General features: G+C 45.8%; 1 long non-coding RNA gene across 2 annotated transcripts in view; it reads left to right on the top strand.

Moving 5' to 3' along the window:
* Positions 1–2,398: 2,398 nt before the first annotated feature.
* Positions 2,399–13,503, top strand: part of LOC115859606 (uncharacterized) — a 33,823-nt gene continuing 22,718 nt past the window's right edge. For both annotated transcript variants that reach the window (XR_009559586.1, XR_009559587.1), the window contains exon 1: positions 2,399–2,624. This is a non-coding gene — a long non-coding RNA (uncharacterized lncRNA). The remainder of the gene's footprint in view (positions 2,625–13,503) is intronic.

The raw sequence follows: 13,503 nt of genomic DNA, 5'->3' as shown, positions 1-13,503 counted from the left end.
TCACTTGTAGTAGTCTCTTAGGATGCTTTGTATTTCTTTGGTGTCTGTTGTAACTTCTCCTTTTTCATTTCTAATTTTATTGTTTTGAGTCCTCTCCCTCTTTTTCTTGATGAGTCTGGCTAATGGTTTATCAATTTTGCTAATCTTCTCAAAGAACCAGCTTTTAGTTTTATTGATTTTTGCTATTGTTTTCTTTGTTTCTATTTCATTTATTTCTGCACTGATCTTTATGATTTCTTTCCTTCTACTAACTTTGGGTTTTGTTTGTTCTTCTCACTCTAGTTCCTTTTGGTGTAATCTTAGATTGTTTATTTGAGGTTTTTCTTGTTTCTTGAGGTAGGATTGTATTACTATAAACTTCCCTCTTAGAACTGCTTTTGCTGCATCCCATAGGTTTTGGATCGTCCTGTTTTCATTGCCATTTGTCTCTAGGTATTTTTTGATTTCTTCAGTGATCCCTTGGTTATTTAGTAACGTATTGTTTAGCCTCCATGTGTTTGTATTTTTAAGTTTTTTCCCCTGTAATTGATTTCTAATCTCATAGCATTGTGGTCGGAAAAGATGCTTGATATGATTTCAATTTTCTTAAATTTACCAAGGCTTGATTTGTGACCCAAGATGTGATCTATCCTGGAGAATGTTCTGTGTGCACTTGAGAGGAGAGTGTAATCTGCTGTTTTTGAATGGAATGTCCTGTAAATATCAATTAAATATATCTGTTCTATTGTGTCATTTAAAGCTTGTGTTTCCTTATTAATTTTCTCTTTGGATGATCTGTCTATTGGTGTAAGTGAGGTGTTAAAGTCCCCCTCTCTTATTGTGTTACTGTTGATTTCCTTTTTTATAGCTGTTACCAGTTGCCTTTTGTATTGAGGTGCTCCTGTGTTGGGTGCATATATATTTATAATTGTTATAGCTTCTTCCTGGATTGATCCCTTGATCATTACGTAGTTGCCTTCCTTGTCTCTTGTAACATTATTTTAAAGTCTATTTTATCTGATGTGAGTATTGCTACTCCAGCTTTCTTTTGATTTCCATTTACATGGAATATCTTTTTCCATCCCCTCACTTTCAGTTTGCATGTGTCCCTAGGTCTGAAGTGGGTCTCTTGTAGACAGCGTATTTATGGGTCTTGTTTTTGTATCCATTCAGCAATCTTGTGTCTTTTGGTTGGAGCATTTAACCCATTCACGTTTTAGATAATTATCGATATGTATGTTCCTATTACCATTTTCTTAACTGTTATGGTGTTGTTTTTGTAGGTCCTTTTCTTCTCTTGTGTTTCCCACTTAGAGAAGTTCCTTTAGCATTTGTTGTAGAGTTGGTTTGGTGGTGTTGAAATCTCTTAGCTTTTGCTTGTCTGTAAAGCTTTTGATTTCTCCGTTGAATCTGAATGAGATCCTTCCCGGGTAGAGTAATCTTGGTTGTAGGTTCTTCCCTTTCATCACTTTAAATATATCATGCCACTTCCTTCTGTCTTGTAGAGTTTCTGCTGAGAAATCAGCTGTTAAACTTATGGGAGTTCCCTTGTATGTTGTTTGTCATTTTTCCCTTGTTTTGTCAATAATTATTCAATTATTATTGAATAATTTTTCTTTGGCTTTAATTTTTGTCAATTTGATTACTATGTGTCTCGGCATGTTTCTCCTTGGGTTTATCCTGCCTGGGACTCTCTGCACTTCCTGGACTTGGGTGGCTATTTCCTTTCCCATGTTAGGGAAATTTTCGACTATAATCTCTTCAAATATTTTCTCAGGTCCTTTCTCTCTTCTCCTTCTGGGACCCCTATAATGCGAATGTTGTTGCATTTAATGTTGTCTCAGAGTTCTCTTAAGCTGTCTTCAATTCTTTTCATTCTTTTTTCTTTATTCTGTTCCATGGCAGTGAATTCCACCATCTGTCTTCCAGGTCACTTATCTGTCCTTCTGCCTCAGTTAATCTGCTGTTGATTGCTTCTAGTGTATTTTTCATTTCAGTCATTTTATCGTTCATCTCTGTTTGTTTGTTCTTTAATTCTTCTAAGTCTTTGTTAATCATTTCTTGCACCTTCTCAATCTTTGCTGCCATTTTCCTTCGAGGTCCTGGATCATCTTCACTATCATTATTCTGAATGCTTTTTCTGGAAGGTTGCCTATCTCCACTTCATTTAGTTGTTTTTCTGGGGTTTCATCTTGTTCCTTCACCTGGTACATAACACTCTGCCTTTTCATCTTGTCTATCTTTCTGTGAATATGTTTTTTTTCCCACAAACTGCAAGATTGTAGTTCTTCTTGCTTCTGCTCTCTGCCCTCTGGTGGATGAGGCTATCTAAGAGGCTTGTGCAAGTTTCCTGATGGGAGGGACTGGTGGTGGGTAGAGCCGGCTGTTGCTCTGGTGGGCAGAGCTCAGTAAAACTTTAACCCACTTGTCTGCTGATGCGTGTGGCTCAGTTCCCTCCCTGTTGGTTGTTTGGCCTGAGACAACCCAACACTGGAGCCTACCCAGATCTTTGGTGGGGCTAATGGCGGACTCCAGGAGGGCCCATGCCAAGGAGTACTTCCCAGAACTTCTGCTGCCAGTGTCCTTGTCCCCAGGGTGAGCCACAGCCACCCCTGCCTCTTCAGGAGACCCTCCAACACTAGCAGGTAGGTCTGGTTTAGTCTCCTATGGGGTCACTGCTCCTTCCCCTGGGTCCCGATGCACACACTGCTTTGTGTGTGCTCTCCAAGAGTGGAGTCTCTGTTTCCCCCAATCTTGTCGATGTCCTGCAATCAAATTCCACTAGTCTTCATGTCTGATTCTCTAGGAATTCCTCCCCCCATTGCCAGACCCGCAGGTTGGGAAGCCTGACATGGGCTCAGAACCTTCACTCCAGTGGGTGGACTTCTGTGGTATAAGTGTTCTCCAGTTTGTGAGTCACCCACCCAGTAGTTATGGGATTTTATTTTATTGTGATTGTACCCCTCCTAGTATCTCATTGTGGTTTCTCCTTTGTCTTTGGATGTGGGGTATCTTTTTTGGTGAGTTCCAGTGTCTTCCTGTCGATGATTGTTCAGCAGTTAGTTGTGATTCTGGTGCTCTCGCAAGAGGGAGTGAGCACACGTCCTTCTAGTCCACCATCTTGAACCCCAGCCGATTTTTTTCTCCTTGGGATTTTTAAGAAAGAAGAGGAGGAAATTCCTCAAGAAGGCATTTTGGATTTCTAGACTATAGGAGAAGGAAACTAGAAAAGGCTCATCACCCCACGACACAGACTAGTCTTTGATTTTGTATATCAGGCTGTTGGACATTATTAAAAAAAGTTTTTAAAGGCTCAGGTAGCAGCTGTGAACTTTAGGGCAGTTTCAGCTCACCTGGTGCCTACAGATCAGACTGATATCCATCAGGGACAGTCCCAGCTGAATGGGTATGAATTCCGCCCTGAGCAGGGAGAGCAGAGTGCCACACCTGCTGAGGGCAGGGCTGCCAGGACCTGTGCTACCGGGACATGTCCCAGTGGGCTCGGCATCCTTCTATCTTCAAGGCGGGGTTTTACTGTGCAGTTGAATGCTTTATGTTTTTTTTTTTCCCACTTAGAAGTTCACTGAAAATTGATTTCTTTAGTTGCCCTTAAGAAGAGTCCTCTAATTGTAAACTCACATTGTGAGATGAATTTAAAACAAGCCAGGCTGCTCTGATTAGCTCTGCTTCTTTCATTGCTTTCCTCCTTGAAAAGCATTTGAAGTAACTGACCGAGGAAATCATGTTTTCTTAAAATGCTGCAGCTCATTTCTTTTAATCTTATGGAAAATCAGACTGTTATGGCCTTACTGCTTAGTGCTTTCAACCCTCAAAAGCAACTGCAGGACTAAACGGTGTGTTCCCTCCCCAGAGTGAATTGGACAGGACAGCTCTGGGAGGCAGCTCAATGGGAACAGTCCAGAAATTCCTAACTCACAAGCCAGGGCAGGTGCCTGCAGGCAATCTGACTCATCTCCCTCAGCCCCACCTCTGAGGGGCTCAGGAGCCGGTCACGTCGGGGGGGCAGCACAATGGCTGGGACTTAGGAAGACTTAAAAAAGAGAAAAAGGGGACTTCCCTGGTGGCTCAGTGGTTAAGAATCCACCTGCCAATGCAGGGGACACGGGTTTGAGCCCTGTTCCGGGAAGATCCCACGTGCCGCGGAGCAACTAAGCCTGTGCGCCACAACTACTGAAGCCCGCATGCCTAGGGCCCGTGCTCCGCAACAAGAGAAGCCACCGAAATGAGAAGCCCGAGCACCGCAATGAAGAGTAGCCCCCGATCGCTGCAACTAGAGAAAGCCCACGCACAGCAACAAAGACACAATGCAGCCAAAAATAAGTTAATTAATAAATTAATTTTAAAAGGAAAAAGAGAAAAAGGACTCCTGTACTCTCTGCCAAGTATGAAACAAAGGCCCATTTCTGCAGCTTCTCTTTGGTCATCCTGCCTCTGTTCTGGAATAATTTGCTCCATGAATAGGGTGGGCAGGAGTCCCAAGTTGCAGCTCCCATCCCATTGCCCCCTCCCCCCACCACCACCTCTCATAGCTCTTCTTTCATCCCAGTGGTAATTCCCATCAGAGGAATGTCCCTAGTTTACCTCAGAACAAAACCCCCTTCAGGAAAAAGTGTCCAAATAAATCCTCACAAATGAAAGCTCTGACCGGCACTGAGGCGTTCAGCACTCCTTCCCTGGTGGGAACAGGGGGCCTTGGCTCGACGGTCCCCTGGATGAATTAGGGCCGTTGCTAAACAACCATCCCTAACCCCAGCCGAGGGCCCTCAAGAGGAGAAAGATCAAGGCTGCTCATTTCCCCGTCTCTGCTCATTACCAGTCCCGGCCTTGCCTGAGCAGACGGCTTACGTAACGATGTCCTCGGGCTTGCTCTGGCCCTAATGGTGTCTTGGTGACAGAGCGGCCAAGATCAGCGGTGGCCTCAAAGCATGCTGGGGGCACCTGCTGCAGGCCTCGTGAGCTGTCCAGGGCAGCAGAGCAGTACCAGGGGCCCACCGCATACAGCACAGCTTTAGATACGGTACTGCCTTTAAGCCACCAATCCCCGGGAAGACGGTGTTAGCTCTGCTTTACAGATGATGGACCCCAAGAGGGGAACCCACTGAGCTAAGATCACACAGAGAACGAGCTGCTCAGTCAGGGGTGCAGGGCCCATTCCTCAGCGTCCATTGCAGCTGCTGGACTTTGGCAGCACTGTGGGGCAGGAAGTGCGGCAGCCACTACACAGGTACCGGTGTTCATTAACAGACGAAATATTTGCAGATTGAAAACTCCTGTTGAGTTACTCACCAGCCGATCATGATTTGATTTCTTTCTGGCCGCAGAAGTTTACTGTTTATCTACATAGTTATGCTCATCTAGTGTTCATGGGACCGCTTCACACAGAGGTCTTCATGGTGGGTGAGGAGACAATTACCCTCTCACCTCCCCTCAACACACCCTCCCCAGTCCACCATGCAACAATAACCCATGTGCACTGTAGTTCAAATTTATGCCCCTCTTTTTTTTAAATTTTTTTTTGCGGTACGCGGGCCTCTTACCGTCGCGGCCTCCCCCGCCGCGGAGCACAGGCTCCGGACGCGCAGGCCCAGCGGCCACGGCTCACGGGCCCAGCCGCTCCGCGGCACGCGAGACCCTCCCGGATCAGGGCACGAACCCGCGTTCCCCACATCGGCAGGTGGACTCCCAACCACTGCGCCACCAGGGAAACCCTTACGCCCCTCTTTGTCTGCCTGAAAGCACTTATCATCATCTGAGACTCTTCTCAGTGAAGCTTTCACGATCCTTCCAGGCAGTCTGTTCCTCCCCTCCCTGCTCTCAGAGCCCTCTGGGTGCTGTGGTGGGCACTGCAATACACCACCCTGATCCCCCTAGTCCCTGGACTTGTTGCGCCGGCTGCTGGAAGTGCTATCGGCAGACAGCCATCAGCAGTCCAGCTCCCCAGGGCTTGCCCCAGCTGCCCAAGTCATGCCCCGTTCTGGCCGCACACAGCCAGTGGTGGATCAGTGCAGAGCGTGAAGTGATCTCAGCCTAACTCTGAAGGGCCTTTCTAGAGCTCCCTGTGGGTCACTGACACTGTCATCAGGCCTACATTGCAGCTGGACCTCTCCCTCTGCTCATCCTTCTTCCTCCTCCGCCCTTTCACAGATGTTGATTCCAAGGGCACCCTTCGTGCTCAGCTCCATCTCAGAGTCTGCTTCCCTGGAGTTGGGGTGGGGGACAACTGCCACATTCTCCCTTAGACTTTCTCTGTACATGACTATCTTGCTCTTTCTTTAAAAAAATTTTTTATGTTCTCATTCATATTATATTGTGCTGGAAGACAAACAATAAACAAAATAGGTAGTATATTAGACTATGATGAATGCTACAAATAAAGGAGCAAAGTTAGATGATACAGAAATTAAAATTTTAAATAGGGTAGGAGAGTATATTAATTAGCTCAGGCTGCCATAACAGAACACCAGAGACTGGGTGGCTTAACAACAGAAATGCATTTTTTCACAGTTCTGGAGCCAGAAGTCTGAGGTCGGGGTACCAGCACAGTCAGGTTTTGGCGAGGACTCTCTTCCTGGCTTGCAGATGGCTGCCTTCTTTCTGTGCCCTCACACGGTGGCAAGAGAGCTCTGATGTCTCCACCTCTATAAGGGCACCGGTTCTGTCAAATCAGGGCTCTACTCTTATGATCTCACTTAACCTTAATCACCTCCTTAAAGGCCTTACCTGCAATGTAGTCACATAAGCATTTAGGGCTTCAGCATATGATTTTTGAGGGGGCACCATTCAGTCCATAGCAGTGATTTAGGGAAGACCTCCCTGAAAAGATAGCATTTAAGGGCATGTCTGAAGTATGTAGCAGAATGATGCAGGGGATTATGTGGGAAAGGATAATTCAAGGAAGAAGAAAGTGTAAGAGCAAAGGTCCTGAAGCAGGAGCATCCTGGGCAGCTGTAATGGATGAGAGGCAATAGGGAGGTCAGATTATATTCAGCTGTTAGGCCATTATAAAGAAGCTGGTTTTTATTGTAAGTGAGATGGAAAGACATGGTAGCAAATACATAACAAGATGTGACTAAGTTTTAATGAGATCCCCCTGATTACTATTCTGAGCATGTACTGAAGGGGAAAAGTTGAGAAGCAGGAAAACTAGATAGAAAGCCGGTAAAATAATCCAGAGATTACAGTGACTTGCCCTTTAGATCTGAGCTTCTCAAAGGCAGGAGCTGAACCTTATTTATTTCCACCAACAGTGCCTAACCCAGGCCCTGGCATACAGTAGGTGCTTAGGAGATGTTTGTGGAATGAATGAATGTCACATAAAAGCCATTGTGAGATGAGAGGAATTGAGAGACTGGTTGCCTATGGATGGGACATCTCCGTCGGTGTCTTCTATCTCACTGCCTTCCTAGAAGAGTATGCACTTCTGTTATCCCCTCAAGCAAATCTATTGTTCAAACTGGGACTTGACTGGACTCCTTCTTCTTCCCCCAAACTCTATCTATAATCTTTCTGGACTGAAAACTGGGCTTTGGGATGTGGTCTGTCAGGGGCTATTGAAGTAAGGGAAGAAGCCAGGACCAGAAGCAGTGTCAGCAGCCCAGACAATGTATGTCTAGAGGCTGGTTATTCCAGGAAAACCCTGTGCTCGGTAGCACCCTCCATTTGTAGATACTTTGCTCTTCGTTGATTTCTATTTATTTTAATCTTTGTAATTTTTAAAAACACCCTGTTTCAGGTGTGATGAATGTGTTGCTCACACCTGGCCAGGTAAGTCCCCGGGTGCCCCGTGGTGGCAGCCATAGTGCTGGTCCAGATGGAAGAATGTCCGGTGGGGCTGGGGCAGAGTTAGCAATCAAGGCGAGACACTTGGGAAGAACAGCGATTCCTTTCTGGGATCTTTCCTTCAAGGCAGCTCAGATGCAGGCGTTCCCAGCTCCATTACCCCCGACAGAGTAAGGAGGAATGAGCAGTCCTCCAAGGGGAAAAGCTCTCGTAAGCTCGACAGGAAGCACCCCAGTGTGCGCTTTGAAGCTCCATGGGTCTCCAGTCATAACCCTTCATGACCTCAGGAATATTACATCCAGGCTTCAGTACTGTTGCCCCAGGTCTACTTCTGAAGCAGCCTGGGCCCAGCCTCAACCAGCTGTAGAGGCTCCTTGCTGGGCCTCCTTGTGGGTTAGAAGGAACTGGCCCAAAGGAAAAATCAACAGAGAGTCACGGGGATCGGCCTCCTCCGATGATCAGCCAGGCACATTACTTATGACATCTCCCTCTCATGTGACACCTGAGGCCTTCCTGAGGGAGGACACGCCTCTGATTTGCTGCAGGGCAGCTGTGTTTGTGTGAGCAGCAACATATCAACAGGAGTCGCCTGTGTGATGCACAGCAGACTCATAAAGTAATCAAAATGCATCTTTATTTGTAGTCTCTCAGCGTTCCTTATGATCTGTTTACTATTGGTAACCCTTCCCTGTCCCTGAAGGAGTACTCCAGCAGGCCCCAAGAATGTGTTGCTTATTTTTAGGGACAATCTGAGAGTCATTTTAGGCAGTAAGTATCGACGTGATTCAGCAACGAGCATGTCAGTCCAGGAGAGCAATCAAAACTCTGAATGTGATAAGATGCCAAACCCTGTCTCCTTCCCCAGCGGGCCCCTGTGGGCTGGCCGCCAGCTGTGGGGAACTGAGTGCTGGTCTGCGGACTTCTCCTCTCTCTCACGGCCCTAAGAATTAGGAATATATTTTATTTTAAACATATTTACTCCAGAAAATATGTTTATTTCTCTGGCACTCACTGAAAATATGGTGCATGGACATGAAAAAGAGTAAAATGTTGCACTGACCATATGAAAGCAGTAATTTACATCAATATGTAATTCATTGCCAACAATTTGAGAATTTTGGAGGCTTACTGGGAAAAAGAAGACTTTATTTTTGTTTTAACAGAATAAAATACTTTAGCTTGTGGGAAGTTTGAAAATTCTTTCGTTGTTTAGTGGCAACTTTGAATAGATTTTTTTTTTTTTTAATTATTGTGCTGGAACCTAGGTTTGGAAGATTAGTAGGTATATATGGTAACACCTCATTTATCTGGGACCATCAGGGGATGAGGCATTTCAGAGAAATCAAATATTGAAGTATTTAAGTCCTATCCTTTGAGAAACTCAAGGCCTGTGTTAAACATTTTTTTTCTTTCTTTTTTTTTTTTTTTTTGCGGTACGCGGGCCTCTCACTCTTGTGGCCTCTCCCATTGCGGAGCACAGGCTCCGGACGCGCAGGCTCAGCGGCCATGGCTCACGGGCCCAGCCGCTCCGCGGCATGTGGGATCTTCCCGGACCGGGGCACGAACCCGCGTCCCCTGCATCGGCAGGCGGACTCTCAACCACTGCGCCACCAGGGAAGCCCGTGATAAACATTATTGGTGGAAGATTCTCCCCAATCCCTTGTGTACTCATTGCTTTCTGAAATAAGAGTGCAACGGAAATTGGGTCCCGTTTGCCCTGCTGACTTAAGAGCATCATTATGAAAACCAACTATGGAGGCATTCTGAATTTGCCCTCTTAGGCTACCAGAGTGTGTTGGCATTTGCCCCTGCCTTCAGTGGGCTAGTGGCTGTGATCCAGTAATGCCCCTGTGTCATTGTCTGGACAAGAGCCTGAGGATGTTTTGTAAACTCTAAAGTGTGGCACCCTGTCTAGCGTTGGCAGTAGGGGTCTCCACCCCGAGAGAGCCGGGTTTGCTTAGACTTGCTTTCATTATTCCTGCTTGCTTGTAATATGATGTCAAAAGTGATTGCAATTCAAACTTCAATCTTCATCTTGATATATGTTCTCGGACAAGTTATCAACTCCTATATGCCTTAGTTTTCCCACTAAAAAAATGGTAGTAAGAATACCTAGGGTTAAGGATTGACGCATGTCATAAGCCATAAGGTGCTATGTCATGTGGGACTTCCCTGGTGGTCCAGTGGTTAAAACTCTGTGTTTTCACTGCAGGGCCGAGGGTTTGATCCCTGGTCAGGGAACTAAGATCCCGCATGTCACACGGCCGTCATGTCAGCTCATTTAACTAAAAACACCTGCTCAGGCTCAACTCCAGCCCTAGACAAATATTTAATCAGAAGTACGTTCTGGATCATGTGGAGAGGAGCTGTTTACAGGAAGGGATAACTCTGGTAGACACAGCAGCAGGGTTCGAAGGGGAAGGGGTCTCCTCAAAACTGCCTCCTGTGGAGCTTCATGTGGTAGGTGAGAATTGCGGCTCAACGGCATAGGCAAATTTCTTTTCTCTTCATCAGGTCACAAAGAGGGGAATGAGCACCCAGGGTATTTCTCTGAAGTGACCCTGGTTTACCATTTCCATTCTCCTTGACATTTTTCGGGGGTTAAATGCCTCTGGTCAGGGATGTGTTATTATTTCCGCATTACTATCCCTTTAAGAGCTCCCGGCACCTCTGAAAAACAGCCCATGGGCTGCTTCAGCACTAAGTGGATCTGAGCTGTAATAGGGTGACCTCTGACCCTAATCCTAACACACACACCCCGGATTTATGGGCTCCCACTGGTACACAGAAGGAGGGGTGGAGAGACCAGTCAGGGTCACCAGATGGCCAATTGGCCTAGGGAGCTGTCAGATTGGGGCTTGTTACATTAACTGGGACCCAGCTCAAAGCCCAAACCTCATCAGATTCCCCCATTTTGCACAACCCTGCAATAGTAGCCACATCCTCATTGCATAAGTTCAGGTTTAACCACAGACCAACCAATCAACCTGTGCCTTGCTATGCAAGAAGGCAAGGAGAGGCCCAACCCACTGAAGAATGCTTTCTTTTAATAAGCAGGGGGCTTCCCTAGTGACGCATTGGTTGAGAGTCTGCCTGCCGATGCAGGGGACACGGGTTTGTGCCCCTGTCCGGGAAGATCCCACATGCCGCGGAGCGGCTGGGCCCATGGGCCATGGCCGCTGAGCCTGCGCGTCCGGAGTCTGTGCTCCGCAACGGGAGAGGCCACAACAGTGAGAGGCCCGCATACCGCAAAAAAAAAAAAAAAAAAAAGCAGGGAGGATTTTTTGTCCGGGGGTGGTGTCAGGGGCTCCTGGGATTCCAGATTAGGACCCTGAAAGATTTTGTCAGGTCACTGTTCTAATATGTGATTAAAATGATCAAGTGATTAAAATGCTGTTGTAATGCTATTATAAAATGATATTTTAGTTTGGACACATCTTTAGAAAAACTCAGGCTCCTTCTCCATAAAAGTTGACAAAACAATTTATGGAGGAAACTCACAGGCATCCAGAGAATTGAATCAATACACGTAAACCATGGAAGAAATTCTAAACGCTGAGTTGAGGGAAGGGTAGATGTTAGAAAGAAATATTTTGTCTTGAAGTTCTAGTAAAAGTAAACACAATAAATTAAATAGCCTGCAAGTTTCATGAAGCTGAACCATAAAACAATAAACACAAAATTCTGTGGTTTGGGCTACATAAAGATAAGCAATTGGGAATCTGTTTTTTTAATAACACACTCTTTCCTGTTATAAAGAGTTTACCAAGGAATTGATGCAAATGTATTTCTGCCCACTATTCTTATATTCCCCTTTCTCACTAAAATTACCTACTTCACAGAATATGAGAATTGAATGAGATACTGTGGGTCACTAAGTTTGATGCACAAGAAAAACTAAATAAAGAGTTAAATTGGAATCCGAATAGGACTTTTCTGCTCCCCTCCTTCTTCCTTCTCCTTTTGTTGGTTCTTATTGAGAACTGTGTGCCCTGGGCAGATGCTGAGGTGGCCCTGCTCTCCAGGGACTTTTTTTATTCATTTACCCAACCTATATTTATTGAGCTCCTACTATGTGCCAGGCTCTCTTCAAGGCTCTGGAGACTCATAAATCTATGGTATCATTTCAATTACTGTTAAATGCTATGAAGAAAGACAAAGGCGGGTAATGAGATAGAGAACAGCAGGTGGGAGTCGGGGACGATTTTATGTGGAAAAATTAGGGAAACATCTCTGGAGAAGGTGGCATTTGAGCAGAGGCCTGAATGAAGTAAGGAGTAAACCCAGGGGAGGATCTGGGCAAAGTATGTGGCAGAGACAGAAGAAACAGCACGTGCAAAGGCCCAGAGGTGGGAAACAACTAGACATGATCTTAGGAAAACAAAGGCCAGGGTGTCTGGAGCTGAGTTTTTCAGCATCCTCCCCACAGCATGTTTCCCACCTAAAATGATAAGGGTATGTAGTATATATTTTATAGAGTGATTACAAAGTTGAAATGAGATAACATGTATAAATCCCCCAGCTTAGTGCCTAGTACATTTTAAATTCTAATAAATGTAAGCTATAATCATCATCATTATCACTTGGGCTGCTCAGTGTTCCTGCTTAACCAATGCACAAACCTAGGACTTCACGGGAGAGAACTCGGTGGCCGTGGAGTAGGAACCCTAAGTAGCTGTGGGTAGCTGCTCTGCCCCCTCAGGCCTTAGGTCCCAGTCACTTTTGTGGTCTGGTTACTCATGCGCCATGAGGTAATCTCCCCATTTTTTTTTTTTTTTTGTTCTTGGATATGTGAGCCATATAATTCCTTCTTCAGAAGTTGTGAAGATGAGACTCCAGCCAATAACCCCGACATGAAAAGAGGCCATTTTTTCATCCTCAGGCTTCGTAATGATTCCCGCCGTGAGCCAGTCATTATGGAAATGACTCAGCCTTTCTCTCCTGTGTTAATAAGATCTTACCGTCTTTGGTCTTGACTCAAACTGGCGGGGAACGATGTGGGGATCACTGAAGCTGTGCCCATGTGTCACTGTGTCACTGTTTACTTGACTACCCAGATACCATGCAAACAGGGGCCATTCCAGCTCTTTGTCTTCTTTCCAAGTCAGCTACAGTCCTCGCCCAACTCACACAATGGGCGCCCGTTACGTCCGTCCTCACCTGCCAGGAAGCTGAGGCCACAGTTCTCTTTTCTCTCTAAGGGCTAATTGGGCAGTGAAAGATGGTTAGTGGGCTGAACTCAAAATAAGGCATCTGAGCTCTCTTTGCATCCCTAACATCAACAATGCCTAGTGTCTTCTTGTGGGGGGCCCACTGTGAGAACTGATCCAGGCCCGGATCTCAAATGAAACCTTCTATTAGGGTTATGAGGCGGCCCTCTGGTCTTTTTTTCAGTTGAAATTATCCTGACAGTTTTGAAGCAAACCAGAGTCCATTCATGTGTTTGACAGATGTTATGCGTTACCGTTCCAGTGCCCGGCAGTGCTAGGCATCAAGGGTGGGGAGACAAAAGGCAGTCTCTAATGCCAGGGACTTCGAGATCTAGTGTAAGGAGACTGATGAGAAAATAAATAGTTGTAGATCACCGTGATTGGTATTGTAACAGATCCCCGGGTGCTACAGAGGCATGTGGTGTGTACCTGACCCACTCTGGTGGTTAAGAAAGAATTCCTAAAGGACAGCATGCTTACATGACTCTGGAAGGGTGCACAGGCGCCATATAAT

This window comes from Globicephala melas, chromosome 1, assembly GCF_963455315.2.
Source record: "Globicephala melas chromosome 1, mGloMel1.2, whole genome shotgun sequence".
Classification (NCBI taxonomy): domain Eukaryota; kingdom Metazoa; phylum Chordata; class Mammalia; order Artiodactyla; family Delphinidae; genus Globicephala; species Globicephala melas.
The sequence above is the reverse complement of the archived record's forward strand: the minus strand, read 5'-3'. Positions and strand labels throughout refer to the sequence as shown.